Consider the following 13,612-nt stretch of genomic DNA (forward strand, 5'->3'; position numbering starts at 1 on the left):
AAGCAAAAACATTTACAACAATTTCACGACAGACTAGATTCCAACTTTAATCCCCTAATCCAAAACCACTCCTTACTAACAATTTCAGGAACACTGTAAGACGGAATAATATGCGAAGCTGGTGACGGGTTCTATTAAATTAAAAATAAAATATGTCTCAGAAATTCGCTCTGCTATATAGTGTAGGTGTCGAGTTTATCTTACCATTTAGTAGGTCGCTGTTGTTATGGACGTGTTAAACTCGAACTCAATGGTAAGAATATCTTTGTAGACGATAAACGGTTCTAAGTGGAGACAGTATCTTATCAACTTATATTTTTAAAGATATTCAATATTTTTTTATCAGTAATACGGTAAGTTGTATAATTATTTAAAAATAGCACTGCATATGGAATAATAATATATTTTATTTGAAAAGTTTTAAGTCTATGAATAATATTTTTTATTAAAATTGTAAATATTACGGGTTTTCAATAATTTTTAATGACAGTAATTTCTTTAATCTTGTTTTATATTTTCAAGCTTTAACTATTAAAATTGATTTCTTTTAGTGTGTATATAATAATTAATATATTCTCAGTAAATTTTGAAATAAATTTAGCTTAGATTTTCACATATTATCTTGTATTAGATTTTCAAACTTTTTAATCACATGTAAACATTATTATTATTATTATTATTATTAATACGAATAAAAAAACAATAAAAAATTAAAATACAATTATCTTCAAATAAGTCATAATATTTTGAAAATTATTTTGTGTGTAAAAAATGGTGATTTAAGTAAAAGTGGAATATTAATTTATGTAAAATGAGTAAAATTCTAAAAAAATTTGTTTTTAAATCTAAGATTTCATATTTTATATGAAGTTGTGTCTTATTTTTCATATTTTATATGTAAAATAAAATTTTGTATCATTTTTTATGAAAATTTCAAATTCAAATATTTACGACATTCGATGTTCACCAATATAATAATTGTTTCTTCTCAAATAACTTTTGATATTTGGTTGTATTTCAAATAATAATAGCTACTTAAAATGTTCACATATTGTAAACTATTTTGTAGTTAGAAATTTTTAAAAATGTTTTCTATGTATCTAAATTTTGAATATTTAACACGAGATTTCTTTTAACTTTAATTAGGTTAAATTTTAGTTAGAAGAAATTTTAAATTCAAATTTGGATAAAATTACTTTTTTTTAACTTTAAATTGATAACGATGTTAATTATTTTGATATACCTAATTTAATAACATTATTTGTTGGAACTTAAAACGTATACAAACATTGTGTAATTATAAATGTTATCAATCAAAATGAATTTTTTATTCATTTTAAGATATTATATAATAATATGTATACTATGAATCAAATCTAGTTTCGCTTTTTTACGATATTTAATGAAAGATGTTATTTAATTTGATCGATATACTTTCATATTATAATATGGTAAAAATATATTTTTTAATAGTAATTAAATATTAATAATTTAATAACTGAAATATTTTTGATATACATTACATCAACCCATCTTTGTTCTAAAAATAAAATAAATTACTTTTATATATTACAAAATATATTTGGTGATAAGTCTGACAGAATGTCTTTGCTCATAATCGTTTTTTGCATAAAATGATATATTATATCTTTTGGATTCAAATTTAATAGACCTATAGCAGCTCCCACTCGACATCTAATGTACACTAGAGCGGTAAGCACTTGCCTTTATTTTTTTGAATTATAACGATTTAACAAAAATTATTTGAAGAAAAATCGTTATTTTACGTGTGAATATATCCTATTTTGTCATAATTTAAAATTCAAATGCTCATAAAATAATATATATGGCCATAAGCAAAACTTTTTTTTATTAACTTTGTATTAAATATTCAAACATTTTGTCCAGTCATGGCAATTTTTATAAATTGACTAACACACACAATGTACTATAGTGTATACATTTTTCTTTACCCTTATCCCATGCGTATATTCTTGCTACTCGAACAAATGTTTGAATTACCAGAATATTAATCTAAATTATAAATTATATAATTCATCGTTATATATTTTAAGTCTTATAGTTTTTTAATTTACTCCATATTTAATTCAATCAAAAGTTTTTATATTATTTACATGAAACTTTTGTCTTATTAAGTTATTACCTTGATATAGTGTTATTGATTTTAACATTGAGATTTTTACATATTGTTTAAGACGTCATGATTTTATAATTTCTAAGACTATTATGAAAATGAGCAATGGGTGCAATGGAATACACGTGTATATTTCGTAGACTTTCATATAATTTATAATAATCATATTATAACACTTTCTTTAAAATAATAAAAAAAAATTAATACGGAAGGAAAATATGTATATTACCTATACTCTATAGTACTATCCTTACACTTATATATTTTCACTAATTAACACACGAGGTCATCGAATGAATATATTATATATTTAAGTGTAAACATAGGTAATGTAAGTATGTTTAAATTGTATGTGTATGTTTCTATTATATTTAATATTTATATAATATAATAATAAAATAATAGAAAAATATTAGAATATTATCCAAACATAATAAATATTGTAGTAGAATACATACACACGCCTGAGTTATAATAATAACAATTAGGAATATTTATCAATGATTAAAGAAAAATAAGAAAAGTAATTTGTAAAAAACATGTAACCACTACTATCGAAGTCCTATTCTCTATAATATACTATAAAAACAAGTCCTGATGTTGTGTCTCGCATACAAATTAACAGCGTTTAACCCAATTTAAAGTCACCAAATTTTTTACTGTTATACCTGACAGTCTGTTGAAGGTCTTAGTACCAATTTTGTTAGGGACTATGTCCAATATTTTGAAATTTTCAGATTTTTACAGAAATATGTTATTTGTATTTAAACGCACTATTTGGTGTGAAAACATCTACGTGTTCCTATAATAGTAACAGTATGTGTATCTTTATTAAGTGTATTTCGAAAAGGGAGCGTAATAGGTTTTTTATTTCTCCTGTAAAATTTGAATTTTGACGTATAAATATTATGTATTAAAATAACTATTTAAATCGTATAATGGTTAAGCAATCGCCCACAACTCACCTAAGAAGGTGTGTATAGAATCGTCGATAAATCAAATATTATTGTCGACGTATATGAAATGTGACTACGGCTCGGTATTTTGAACGGTCCTGCGAGGTTTGAAGTACAGATCACTCCATCACTGCGTTCCAACTACGACTGACGAACTTAAACTTGAAACTTGAGTAGTGTGTAATAATAATAATAACCAATAGAAAAATGGTATAGTAAGTCAGTAGCGCACTGATTGGCTGTACAATGCAAAGACCCACAGAATGACATGCCCAATGTTATCTAATAATCATTATTATTGTTATTCATTTAACGACGTTATAATATTATTATATAATATATTTTCCAGGTGTAACACAATTTATTGTTATTTTGCGTAGGCATAAGGTATGTACACTTCATAGCATTTTATGATCGAAATAACTATAAGACAAAGAAAAGACCCACAATTTGCAAGCAACTATCCAGAGGGACAAAGCACGTGGGTGACAGCTAGCTTACTTATAAACCCTATAATTTTTACCTTGTTATTCTATTTTTAGTCTACTACACCGAGATCGATGTATTATGATTAAAACTAACATAATATTTTCAATTCTTTATAACTTAAAGACATTTTTTTAATAATATATTTAAAAAAAAATCACTTAAAAAATGGTAAACTAAAAATTAAACCTAATAAGAGAACATTATATAACATTTACTAAAACCAAAATAAAATAAATAGGTATAACAATTAATCATCCAACATGGTTCCTTTTTTCTACATTATAATAATTATTATATTATTTTTTCTCTCTGTATGTTGATTCTTTGTAGTAGTAATAGTATACCATATTGATCTACAAAATAAAGAAAAACATAAATCACAGAGCATGAGACTTGGTAGAAAATTAAACATTTTGAATTTTTGTTTTCATTATGTGGAAAATTTAAAACAGAAAAAGTTTTAACGAGAAGTAATATTTCAAGTCCATATTGTTTAACATGTTGTTATAAATCACCTGATTTTCGTGATCTTCTTTCAATTACCGGTGTTAGTCAAATGATTTCAATGTTCTCTTAATTTAATGAAGTCTCATGATACCTACTTGTGAATTTGTTTTTATTTGAATAACATGTACCACGTAGGTCATAGTTGTCAAAATAAATAATACTTAGTTATATTCATAATATATTTTATACGTATTGTTATTATTATAATATAACCAATATATTTCCATACATTTGTCAGTAAAAATCATTGACTTTTAAGTAATTTTTTATAACCTATAAAGTAGGTAAATAATTTGTTTTACAATACATTTGTTTTATGTAACAAACAAATTTGTTTTATTTGTCTTAAAAAAAAAAATGACTGTGCAAGTATACAACAGAATTGAACCAAATCTTGAACAATATCTGTAGCTCTGCTCGTAAGTATTTTTTAATACAATCGTTAATTTTAGGCAGTAGTTAATATTGCGAGTGATTTACAAATATTAAATCAATAAAGGGATAATAAATAAATTAGTTGTAATTACATTTTTTTTAGGAATATTATATGTATAAATATAATTTTAAGTTACCGTATTATTTTCAAAACCAACTAGTTACAATATAGTGATACAACAAATTCTTTATCTAATTAATATATTAAATCACTGTAAGCGCAAAAAAAGAATAGGTAATTGTAATTTTTGTTCATACTGAAAAAAAGATAGAGCGTATAGAGTTCTAGTTAAGAATATCGGATGTAGTATATAATTGTTTATTATTAATAGTATATAATATATAATAAATGCAACCAGAAGTTCATTCCGTTATTGCACTCAAAATGACTCAATTAAAATCTCTTTGAAGTTACTGCGTAATTTCATAGTAAAATATAGATTCTAATTTAACTTAACTATCGCTAATTATTATTTTATCACAAAATTAAATTTTATTCGTGTTTTTCTAATTAAATCAGGCTATAAACATTGTTGTTTAGTAATATAAAGATCGTTATCAAACGTCTTTACAAAATATAGTACAAGTATATATAAAAACATAAAAATGTATTTTTATATTATTTTATATATATTTTTATTTTTATTTATCTATAACAATGTTTGGTAACTTTAAACACTTTAGTGACATATAAATCTAATAAAATTGTCAATGAAAAATATTTGTCACTGTTATTAATTTTAAATTTTTACAATTTATTGTTTTTTTGTTTGTGTGTTTATTGCAAAATAACAGTTAATTCTTCAATCATGTACTTAATTTGTAAATATAACTCTTTTATTTTTTTTTATTGAACCACAACGAATTATATACATTATTGTTGTGTTTACGTTTTACGATACAATCAATAATCTCTACTCAATTTTTTTAGACTATAGTTTTAAAATAAAAACATTCTAATATTAACCTTATAAAATATCGTATATCTCTCATACTTCATTTTAACCATAATACTTGTTTTTTTTTTATGTATAAGTATTAATCATTGTCAGGATTTAAAACAAATTTATTATAAAGATCTCACTTTCACAGAAATAATCATATAACATTCATCATAATATCATAATATAGTATTCAAATGTTATTGATGTAGACATTATTTTATAGAATCTTATTTCACTTATAATATATTATATTATATATGAGTTGGTGTGAAAAATTTGGATTTTTAATTTTAAAGATTCACAAGAAATAATATTTAATATAAAACTATATAATTAATTAAAAAGATAAAAATATGACTCAGACGCGTACAATAGTGTAAACTGATTCCATTGTATATGTTACGGTAAATGACGAAAAATAAAAAAACTACGTTATTTACCGGTAAATATCGTAAATATGCATTTTTTTTATTTATATGAGTAGCTTTTACGCCAATTTACGATAAAAATAGTTGTTGTTGTAGGTATCTATGTATATCATATATTATTAATTATTTATTTTAACATATTAATGATTCATGACACTTTGAATTACAAAGTTTACCTGAAGAACGACAAGTACATTTATTATTTTTACATTAAGTTTGCAGTGACATCTTTGGTACCCTTGAGTGGAACGTTGCGACTTTAGCAATGCCGAGGTTTTCCCCGGACGATCTTAACGTCGCTATACATTGAATATAATTTAGTTATTATTGAGTTCACAAATTTACGGTAATTATCCGAATGTTATATGAACGGAGCTCTAAATGTTGTGTAAATATCGAGTAGATTATGAGAAATAATTTTTTCCGCACATTTGTTTGTCAAAGGTTTTACTACAACGTATTTTGTAAGATACGATCTTTATAGTTCATTATGAAACCTAAATATTAATACACTTTGACTGCATGCCAATTAAATCGATTTGTGAACGAGAGTTAAAAGCATTAAGTAAAATTGATTTTAAAACCAGTTCATTTTTTTCGGATTGGAAGATTTTTTATTTTTTTGACGGTGTACTCAAAAACTTAAATACGCTATTATTGTTTCATTTGTAATATTACAATATTTCATTTTAAGCTCAGCGCTCATTCGGTTTCTTCCACCATGGCCAATTGCGGAATGAGTCGAATGGGGAATATCAAATAATTCATCGTTTGTCACATAATACAGTATGGTATAATTTAGAATTTATGAGTTTATTTTTTCCATTGGCAATTAAAAATATCGAACTTATATACCATTCTATAATCTTTTGTTGTCTTTTTCTTACCAGTGGTATTTAAATCCAATTTGGATGATTTTAATTTCTCCAAACGATAGTCGTATTCGTATAAACTTAAAAACGCTTTGTTGTCATCACGTTTGTGTGTGATTATAGAAGATATAATATCATCAAATTTTTTCTTCAAAACGTTTTCATTTATATTTAAATGATAATATAAATATTAAATATTTACTACTATTTGTTTTAACAAAATAATTAATAATAAATACGAAAAGACAACACGCTTACAACAGACACGCCAAATGACAATTTATTACAATAGTGTCTACGACATAGACTCCTGCAATTAATTTTTTCTACTTCATTTATAAAATTAAATATATTGGTTTTTCTAAAGATTAGATAAAAATAAAACTTAAAACTGGATTTGATTATCAATTACTTGTACCTTTAATCTTTAGGTAATAAATATTCTTTGCGATAACATATTTTTAGATGTTATAAATCTACCTAATGTAAAAAAGTGCTGCGGAAAAACATAAAAGTTGTTATTATCGAATTTTAGTATTTTATATGCAACATTTTCCAATTTGTTTGGTAAATATCTCAATTAACGGTAAATATCGAAAATCTCCATTTTTTTATAAATGTTTACAACAATATTATCGGTTAATTACGGAATTTTCATGTTTTACATCATTTACAGTAACAAATAAATTTAATATCTATCTGCTATCGATTCCAATTAGCTATAATGTTAATATCTTATTTATTATCTAACAATTCCATTGAACTTTAAATTTAAAATTATAAAGTTTAAAAAAGTTAATTATTGGTTCGTTGAACGTATTGTACGTATTATAATATAGGTACCAACTAATATCATATAAATTTTAAATTATACTAATTAATAATTTCGTTTTTAATTGTAATTATGGTATGTAACAGTCGGTCAATTTATACTCTTTTAAACACAATAAAAAAAAAATATAGCACTATGATGCAACATTAGTCTGCAGTTTGTAACTATTATTAGTGTATTAACTATAAATTCTATCAACCAATATTTAGCCTACAGTTAAATTTTGGTTCTTGAAAAAATTAAAATTAGAATTACTGAAAAATGTGTGGTGTATTTTAAAATACTCTAAAAAATAAAATTATGTTTTTTACAGAGAAAAAACTAAACGTTGCTATACACTTTTGTACATATTAATCTTTCCACTAATTTGAATTTAGTTGACTTTTTTATTATATTTTCCTTCATGGTTCTTAATAATTTATAACTTTTCTAATTTCTGTAGTGAAAGATAATTTTTATGAAACAATTTCATTTTACATATTTTATGATTTTGTCTACCTATATTATAATAATATCATGTATTATGTATATTATGCATAATATGTGGTGCAAAAAAAATAATTGTTTTTCTCCTTGTAATTCCTGTACAATAGTATTATTATTTGGTCGAGTCATCTCACTAAATATCTACCTAAATTACTTATCATTTTTTTTTTACATTTTCTATTATAGCATCTTCTTAATTGCTATACGTAAATTAAATATTTTTGACGAACTATAGATGATTATCAACCAAATTTTTTCAAAATGTATGTTGATTGTAATTTTTATTTTAAATTTTTACGTGATATGTATTACGTAGAATATCTTAATTCTATTAAACAATTGTATTGATAATATTCGTTCAGTCGATACTTAAACACAAATTTAATTTGAAAAAGTGATGTTGTCTGTATAAAATAATATAAGAAAAATCATTTGTGATGCATATTTGATATTATCATATTCAAATGGTAAAAAGAATATCTGAGTTGTATTTCCACTGATCCAGATAAACTTTTTTGTGTTATGTCTCTTGATGTGTTTTAATACTTAATTTAAATGAAGCCTAATGAATAAAATTAATTAAAGAAACAAATTATCTGGATAGTACTTGGTAAAATACCAACATTTTAAAATTTCCATTATATTTATATTACATACATATGCAATGTAATTAATTAGATTACCTATACTTAGTTTATTATATTTTTAATGGCCATTGTGAATAATTAATATGTTTATAATAGGGTGACCATAAAAATATAATACAAATACAACATACTTCAAAAAACAATACATATAGGAAGTATAATTTTATTTTAACTATATCTTGGTGGGTACATGAAATACTGATGATTTGTTAATTAAAATGATGTACCTACATAATATTAAATATTAATACTTATAAATATATATATATATAATTTAACCTAACAAAATGTAATATTAAAAACATAATACATTTGAGCTGTGGATAAAATAAATTGATTTTCAATAAAATAAAAAAATCTATAAATAGAAAAAAATGTACAATAAATATGTATTATAAAATATAGGTCAACTTTTTTTTTGAATGATTTTTTTATCATATATATTTTTATTTTTTAAACCATATAAAAACAATACAATAATTGATGAATTAAATTTTAAGTTTCTTCTATTTTAATTTTTAAATAATATCTCTAATTCCTCTGTGACTTTACATGTTTCTATTTTATTTCCTTCCATTTTTGTTAAAGAACCACAGACAACTTTTAATTTGCTTTGCAAAAAAGCAACAATACTTTAAACATAGGATTATTAAAAAAAAGATTTTAAAACTGCAGGACTCTTTTCTTGTTTCTCGAAGTAGGATTTTAAGCCCCGGTATAAATATCAATAATTCTTGTAAATTGTGATGGTTGCTAACAATGATAGTCAACGAGTTTCAAACTTTCAAGAATATTTTTATATTGAACATTTGCATAATCACAAAACTCTTTAAAATTATTAATCCGAAATAAATATGAAAAAATTGAAAAATGTTGTTTATTATGATTTCCACATCGAAATGTAACACATCGGCACTTGTTTGCATTACGTATGCAAAATATGATCAGCGCAACCTATCCCACAAAATTCGTTTTTAAATTAAATAATTGAAAAACCATTTTTTGTCCTTTTTTTACAAAATACCTCCAAAATTAGTATTATAATTTATTTTATTATCACCAGGAAACGTAATAATTTTATCTGATAATTTATGCTCTTTCAGACTCTCAACTATTTAATTTGATAAAATATCTGCTGTTTCTCTTTTTAAATTTGTCACTTCAGAAACTTTAATTTGTACTCCCGAGTTTGGATTGAAATAATGTTTTATGACTAAAAACACTTCTTTTTGGAATTATGAAAACAAAATATGTTTTTATTGTATCGTACTATTTATTTAATACCATGATGCGAATCCGCGAGTCTATGGCTTACGCGAAACGCCACTAAGACTATTACTGACAATCTACAGAGTACATAATGGACGAAATAATAAAAAAAAACATTTAAATATATTTAATAAGTGGATTGTGGATATTGTAAATAGATATGATAATCCGTAATACACACATAGTTGTCTAAAAACTGGCTTGTTGGATTGTACTAATAATTAAATAATATTAAAATTTAAGAGTAGTAATATTATGTACGTTATACGTCACCAACAACAATGCGCCACCGAAAACAGTCCTAAAATTGCTTAGTGTTTTCTGGAAAGATAATGTTATTAATTAATACTAGCTAATAATTAATAACAAAAATACAGAATTATATACATTATACAGTGTATATTAAGAGTAAGGAAAAAACAGGATTAATACGAGATAGACTTGAAAAAAAGGGACAAAATGAGTCTCATATAACTTTTGTCGGGACAAGTTAAAATACGGGACGTATGGATTATAAGAAAGAGTGAGACAGCATGTAAGCAAAAACTATCTTGAGTAGACAAAAGCTATTCAAAATTACCCTTCTATTTGACCCAGAAATTTAAATAATTCAAATATAACTTATAAACAATTACATTATATTTATACACTGCAATAAATTAATAATAACATTATGTGAATTCAAAATTGTTGTTGGTTACAAAGATTTTTTATTTATTTTTAAACGGTTATTTTAAATTTCAAAAAATGACGAACCTACAAAACACTTAATACGATTTATATAGTAAACAATTGCAGAGTAACACCAGAGATCATTTTTTTGAACAAGACGATTTCACATCACACATTGGTAACAAATTAAAAAAAAATAAAAAAAATTTACAATACTGGTTGAAGACAAGCAAGCAATAGAGAATAAAACAGAATACACTTATAGGTTAAATTTAGTCGGCCTATATATCGTATTTCATGTTAGTATTTATTTTTAAATTATGTAAAATATTTTAATGAGTTAAAATAATGTTCTTCTACTGTATCATAATATTATGTAGTACTCAATATTTTTTGATCATTTTAGACTTCAATTATACTTATTCAGTTGTTAGATGTAGGTTAATTAAAAATAAAATATTTGATCATTTGAAATAAAATAATTACATTACTAATTTAAAAATATGTATTTTTTTTTTTCATTATCTACAAGACTAATATTAAAAACTAATATTAAACAATAATATTTCTTATTTTTTTAACAGCAAATTAAAAATAAACTGTTATAAATACAACATAATACATAGACAGATTTTGGAACACGGCTAAGTTTCAAATGAAGCGCACTCGCTACTATGTAGTCATGTGTTGTGCAATTTTAACGTATATTAATATTTTTTAAGAAATGGCTTATAGATAATACTTAAAAATATAAAACCATTTAAGTACCTATACTAACTATATTCAATTTCCTTACCGATGTATATATATATTATAAAATATAAGTTTCCGCAAAACTCTTTATAATCGAGAAATGAAAAAAAGTATGTAAATCACTACAATACTAGGCCAAATTATTTACCCAGGAATCGGAAACAAAAATGAATGTTTATGAATACATTATTTAATAATTATGAAGTATAATCATATTATGTACTTTTTGTAAAATTATCAAACATTTTTATATATTAATGAAACGTAATATTTATATAAATATTACATATTGTGTATATTATACGTATATTTGTACCTACAAAATATTTAAGTTTAAGCTGCAATTTTTTTTAAAATAATTATCGTCGGTACCTACTTTTTTGGATAAACGGCCAAAAACGTTAAAAAGTTTGGAAAAACGTTTTCAAAAAAACGAGAATACATCTTTAATGCCGTATTCGTTTAACAACCGTGTATCACTAGATTAAGCGCTCCGTGTGTAGGGAGCGCTGCGGAAAACTAGGGAAAACCGTGAAAAGTTTTCTGTATCCAGTGTGCCTTTAATATCGTTACGGGACAGTCGTCGGTAATAATTATCTATTTCCTCTACCGGTTTGTTTACGCTAATGGAAATTGTTTTACATAAAATAAAATATTCACGTGATTATGAGATTTTCACAAATCGGTCGCTGAATTAAATAAAGAAAACAGGTTAGTACTTTTAACGTAATACATTTTGATTTTTAAGAAAAAATCAAAATAATTTAAAAGCTTCGATAATTATTTCACCTAAACGAAAGATTATGTCTCGTTTTCACGTTCGTTGCGATATTCTATTTTAAAACAAGAATGTTTAATAATGATTATATTTTTTAATATTTAACAGATATTTGGTGTTTATAAAAATAATTATTTGGCACTTGGTGATTTACTTACGAACTTATACAAAAATAACTGTAAATATTTTATATATAACTTTATGGAATCCAACTAAAAAATGCTAAATATATACTCTGTTTATAATTATACATTTTGTGATTTTCGTTACGATCGTGGTAAAAATATTATCAAAAGTATAAATTTTCCAATGTCTATTATTTCTTTATTTAAATTTTACAATATTTAATAAAAAATCTTGAATGAATGTTTCTCGATAAATTAATTTAATATTTGACTAGAATGTAATACATATAGTGTTATAAAATATAATATTACAACTGCGTTAATAATTTATTCATACTGTTAAGAATTTTATTTTATTGTTTTCCTTAACGGTTTTTGAAAATTTTATTTTTATAATATCGCCATGATTATAAATTTTAAGTATAAAAGTATAGTACCAATCAGAATATTGTCAATATGTCATCATTATTTTATGAATTCAGGGAATTGTGACTATGGACTATATTATACCAATTTGTCATTTTCTTTAAACATATGATAATATTTATTTTTGGCATCTGCTCAGAATTTTTTTTTTCAAAAGTGTATACTATAATAATATAACGAAAATAATAATTTCAAAGAGCAACACCGCGAATTGAAATGGAACAAAGGTCGTGGATTTGAATTAAATCCCCCAGAGTCCAGAGTATTGTCGGTGTACACGTCTATTATTGTTTAGCCTCAACAACGTGCCGGCCTTTAAAGGTTGACCCCTACAGTCATTGCCAAAGCTATTAAAAAAAAAAATAAAAATAAATGGAAATTTTACAATTTTACTGTAAACGTGTGCGTATGCGTGAATGACACATAATAGGTAATTTATATTTAGGCAAGAGTTTGTGAAAAAAAACAATACCCAAACCTCTTACCATCGGTTAGCATCGGCGCTTTCGGGTGAAAAAGAACTGAAAAAAAGATTTTTATACCCTCTATTGAAATGCTATAATAGTATTAGCAGCTATAGGTTATTCATCAATTTTGTCGAAAGGTATTGATCATTTTCAATACCTACTTTATCGGTATCGATAATAGAAAACATCTCTTTGTCATTTCTAATTGTTCAAAAAAAAAAATAACGCCATGACCGGAGATATTTTAACTACGCTATTTTATTAAATAAAATCATGATTATATAATTTTCCAAGTGCGAAATATATGGGTATACTATTTAATACTGTGTTGAATACCTATGTTTTTGCATTTTGTGTACACTTCAGATTGA

At 23.9% G+C, this 13,612-nt stretch overlaps 1 protein-coding gene across 1 annotated transcript in view; it reads left to right on the top strand.

The window, feature by feature from the left end:
• The first annotated feature begins 12,004 nt into the window (after positions 1-12,004).
• The window catches only part of LOC114132301 (protein amalgam-like), a 307,230-nt gene continuing 305,622 nt past the window's right edge, over positions 12,005-13,612 (top strand). The window contains exon 1 of the mRNA XM_027997709.2: positions 12,005-12,156. The gene's annotated coding sequence lies outside the window, so the exon portion shown is untranslated. The remainder of the gene's footprint in view (positions 12,157-13,612) is intronic.

The sequence above is a fragment of the Aphis gossypii genome, chromosome 3, assembly GCF_020184175.1.
Source record: "Aphis gossypii isolate Hap1 chromosome 3, ASM2018417v2, whole genome shotgun sequence".
Classification (NCBI taxonomy): Eukaryota; Metazoa; Arthropoda; class Insecta; order Hemiptera; family Aphididae; genus Aphis; species Aphis gossypii.